This window comes from Schistocerca serialis, unplaced genomic scaffold (genome assembly GCF_023864345.2).
Source record: "Schistocerca serialis cubense isolate TAMUIC-IGC-003099 unplaced genomic scaffold, iqSchSeri2.2 HiC_scaffold_295, whole genome shotgun sequence".
In the NCBI taxonomy this organism is placed as follows: domain Eukaryota; kingdom Metazoa; phylum Arthropoda; class Insecta; order Orthoptera; family Acrididae; genus Schistocerca; species Schistocerca serialis.
The window spans coordinates 47501-52500 of record NW_026047863.1 but is presented as its reverse complement, the minus strand read 5'-3'; the positions used below and the strand labels follow the sequence as shown (position 1 = coordinate 52500).

The window sequence follows — 5000 nt, the reverse complement described above, 5'->3', positions numbered from 1 at the left end:
ACTAAGACATCGATGGGCCCACAGTGCCCATCTTTCGACGCCACCCACAAAGCATGCAGCCTCTGTCGACCACAGCACCCAAACGCCAGTGCCTCTGCCGCACGACGTCGTGGACCGGCAATCACACCACCCGCACCCGCTCGTGCCCCACCCCAACGGCCAAACTCGCAACGCCAGCGGATGAACGGCGGAAGTTTCCCGCACTCGTAATGTGCAATCCACACCTATAACTTGCGTTTCATGAAGAGTTATGTCCAATATGCGACATTCCCGCTGTCCCTATACATGAGCTGCGAGCTGTACCACGTACAAGCTACAGACGCGATCGCATTGCTCACTGTACTGATTCCCATGCCGAGCGATCAGCTAGGAAGCGCCCCATCCATGTCGGTACCCGTGGGCGTTGCACTCGCAGTCGCAAAAAACGTTGGGCAAATATATATCTCGGAACAGTAACGACAGTCGGAGCCTCCTGGCGTTGCACTCGCAGTCGCAAAAAACGCTGGGCAAATATATTTCTCGGAAGAGTAACGACAGTCCGAGCCTCCTGCGTGGGAAGAGTCTTTCTAGGCCCTGACCCACGGGAAGGGTTTAGCTTCCCCCATCCCGGACATTTGAAGTCGTCACACTACCGGTATTGACTAATAGACTGATTGCTGATAATCACTAGCCATACACTGGGGGAAACGGCCGACAGGGGCAGCAACATAGTGGAGCCGCAGTGTCACTAATGTACAGAGATAGAACAGTTTCGACTGGAACCAGAGTAACCGTATACACGGCACTGATTAGTAATAAATGCAGAGCCATCAGAATACAGATAATATATACAACCGTCCCTATACATGCTGAAAGACTCTGCACACAATGAGAACCACACGTCAGCCAGACACTATCACACACTACTCTCTGCCTCTAACAGGCACACACACAATATCTAACCACCAGCATGGAAGAACATCCGGTGCATCCTCTCCGCCACATTACACAATCCACACTATCATAACCAGACCGGGAGGTCCACCCAGAAAACAGAATATCCCACCCTTCCGACATCCGCCATTGCTCAGTTAAGCCACGAACACCCACACATGTCCTACACAGGGGTGCACCCAACATCACAATACTGCCTCCTGTCACAGTACACAAACAATGGCAGGAATGAAAGACACACATCTGCCATAACCTTGGAATCGGAGCGCCGCCTGTCATGAGCCACAAGTGCATCCTGACGTGACAAATCGGATGATCCCGCAGGCATGCACTTACGATAATCACTATCAACGAACCTGCCGCCCCCCCCCCAATACACCTTTCCCTACAACAATGTGTACCTTAACCTAAGCGATATTGTACCTTAACCTCAGCTATATCGTACCTTAACCTAACCTACATTGCGCCTTAACCTAACCTACGTTGTGCCTTAACCTAACCTACGTTGTGCCTTAACCTAACGTATGTTGTGCCTTAACCTAACCTATGTTGTGCCTTAACCTAACCTATGTTGTGCCTTAACCTAACCTATGTTGTGCCTTAACCTAACCCATGTTGTGCCTTAACCTAACCCATGTTGTGCCTTAACCTAACCCATGTTGTGCCTTAACCTAACCCATGTTGTGCCTTAACCTAACCCATGTTGTGCCTTAACCTAACCCATGTTGTGCCTTAACCTAACCCATGTTGTGCCTTAACCTAACCCATATTGTACCTTAACCTAACCCATGTTGTGCCTTAACCTAACCCATGTTGTGCCTTAACCTAACCCATGTTGTGCCTTAACCTAACCCATGTTGTGCCTTAACCTAACCCATGTTGTGCCTTAACCTAACCCATGTTGTGCCTTAACCTAACCCATGTTGTGCCTTAACCTAACCCATGTTGTGCCTTAACCTAACCCATGTTGTGCCTTAACCTAACCCATGTTGTGCCTTAACCTAACCCATGTTGTGCCTTAACCTAACCCATATTGTACCTTAACCTAACCCATATTGTACCTTAACCTAACCCATATTGTACCTTAACCTAACCCATATTGTACCTTAACCTAACCCATATTGTACCTTAACCTAACCCATATTGTACCTTAACCTAACCCATATTGTACCTTAACCTAACCCATATTGTACCTTAACCTAACCCATGTTGTGCCTTAACCTAACCCATGTTGTGCCTTAACCTAACCCATATTGTGCCTTAACCTAACCCATGTTGTGCCTTAACCTAACCCATATTGTGCCTTAACCTAACCCATATTGTGCCTTAACCTAACCCATGTTGTGCCTTAACCTAACCCATGTTGTGCCTTAACCTAACCCATGTTGTGCCTTAACCTAACCCATGTTGTGCCTTAACCTAACCCATGTTGTGCCTTAACCTAACCCATATTGTGCCTTAACCTAACCCATATTGTACCTTAACCTAACCCATATTGTACCTTAACCTAACCCATATTGTACCTTAACCTAACCCATATTGTACCTTAACCTAACCCATATTGTACCTTAACCTAACCCATATTGTGCCTTAACCTAACCCATATTGTGCCTCAACCTAACCCAATTTGTGCCTCAACCTAACCCATATTGTGCCTCAACCTAACCCATATTGTGCCTCAACCTAACCCATATTGTGCCTCAACCTAACCCATATTGTGCCTCAACCTAACCCATATTGTGCCTCAACGTAACCTAATTTGTGCCTCAACGTAACCTAATTTGTGCCTCAACGTAACCTAATTTGTGCCTCAACGTAACCTAATTTGTGCCTCAACGTAACCTAATTTGTGCTTCAACGTAACCTAAATTGTGCTTCAACGTAACCTAAATTGTGCTTCAACGTAACCTAAATTGTGCTTCAACGTAACCTAAATTGTGCTTTAACGTAACCTAAATTGTGCTTTAACGTAACCCATGTTGTGCTTTAACGTAACCCATGTTGTGCTTTAACGTAACCCATGTTGTGCTTTAACGTAACCCATGTTGTGCCTTAACCTAACCTATATTGCGCCTTAACCTGCTCTGTAATTGTTATGCAACTCGTTAAATTAGTGTAGTGTTGCCTAACCGCAACCCTCGCAATATAGTTCGCTATTCGCACTGCCCGGTCCCCTGTGTATCGCGTCATGTTAAACACCTTGCAGGTGTTGCTGACTTTCCACATGCTCCTGCTATACACTGTAATGTGGATAGCAGCAGGACGTACATGCCCCCCCCCCCCCTTCCCCCCTGCCTTCGCAAGCTGGTCGTTGAGAAGTTTGCATGTTCAATGCCCTTCGCATGCCGACGTACTCAGCCTACGTTGTGGTACGGCCTGTCACCTGTCCGCCGATGTACGCAAAACCCACAAACTGTACTGCACATTGGTCCGTATGTACTGAATGATACATCGTGGCACATGTGTGACCGTACGACGACTGCGCCTAGCAACGGCAGACCATACAGTCCAAATATTGTGCACGCAGCTACGTGTCGTCTCCCTATAAGAGCTGGATTGCAGTGTGGTACGCCATTCAGACGTGTGGGAGGAACGGACGCCCTCGATGGCGATCAGCATGAGCAGTCTGTTGATGTAGTGGAGCGTGTATTCGGACGTAGTCGTCTCTTCTCACACACCGTGATAGCATGTTGCACCGCGTTCCACATCTGCGACATCCTGCAGAGGCCGGCTGACAGTCGTTCGCGCAATGGACACCGCATACGTACGGGGGCTACCTTCCACGTGTTCTCGAGGCGTGCACATGTTGTTGCGTCTATGTGGGCAGACGTAGTGTGTTGTGACACCTGACACAGGCATGCAATACTCGTTGCAAATGGCGATGGACGTCTACGTTTGCTGGTGACGTTACGCAAATGAACAACAGGTAACCCGTTGTGGTGCGGTTGTTCTCGCTAGAGGTGAATCAGTGTTGGCGACGATCGGTCGAGCTATTAACTGGTTGTTTCAGGGATACCCACCATGCCCACGAACGTGAAAGGGGATCTGGGTGTGAGGCGATACGCGGCGGTGGCTGGGTGAGACTGTCCCCGGCCGGTGAGGGGGGGCCGCCCGGCGTGCTGGCAGCGCGGTGCGTGGGCGCACGCGCTACAGCCGGCTGGTGGGGGCGGCCAGTGGCAGGCGCGCCGGCCGACGGACGCGGCAGGCGGCGCAGCTGCGCGCCGGGGCCCCCTGCTCGCGGCGCCTTGCGGCCAAAGTAGGTCCTCGCGGGCCCGGTGCGAAGCGCGGTGGCCATCTGCAGTGTGCTGGTCCGATTGAGGACTGTGTGCGCTGAGGATGCGCCGCCGCCCGGCGCTCGGCGCCGCGACGCCGTCTGCTGCTCGGTCGCCCCAGCGGTTCTCGCAGGTGGTTTGTATCGCAGCTGTGCGGACGTGTTGGCGCGTGCGCTGTGCTGGGAGAGTTCGCTTCGGCACCCAAGTGGGGCTTTTGTCCTTCTGTGGCGCTGGCGTTGGAGCTGCCGGTCACCGTAGGTGGCGCGTGTTGTCTCCCGCCGGCAATGCCACGACAGCACGCTCCCGGGCCTCTGTCGGCAGCGGCAAGCTCAGTTGGGAGCACGGGTGGTCGCACCTAAAGCGTCTACTCGCCTAACTCCGGGCGATTGCGCCTCTCTCGAACCCGACCAAGTACTTAGGACGGCGCTGCGCGCCGCCGGGACCTGAGAGGGTTTCGAGGTGTGTTGTGCAGGGGAGCTCAGCCTCCTCCTGTTTGCAGAATAATTGAGCGGACGCTTGCGTGTTCGCGCGGGCCCCCGGGACACACTCCCGGGCGGCCGGCTGCTCAGCTCTAGTTGACGCAGCTCCCTGGTTGATCCTGCCAGTAGTCATATGCTTGTCTCAAAGATTAAGCCATGCATGTCTCAGTACAAGCCGCATTAAGGTGAAACCGCGAATGGCTCATTAAATCAGTTATGGTTCCTTAGATCGTACCCACGTTACTTGGATAACTGTGGTAATTCTAGAGCTAATACATGCAAACAGAGTCCCGACCAGAGATGGAAGGGACGCTTT

At 51.6% G+C, this 5000-nt stretch overlaps 1 non-coding gene across 1 annotated transcript in view; it reads left to right on the top strand.

Annotated features, from left to right (window-relative positions):
* The first annotated feature begins 4790 nt into the window (after nucleotides 1-4790).
* The window catches only part of LOC126444671 (small subunit ribosomal RNA), a 1909-nt gene continuing 1699 nt past the window's right edge, over nucleotides 4791-5000 (top strand). Inside the window, exon 1 of the ribosomal RNA XR_007582679.1 lies at nucleotides 4791-5000. This exon is cut by the window's right edge and continues 1699 nt beyond it. This is a non-coding gene — a ribosomal RNA (small subunit ribosomal RNA).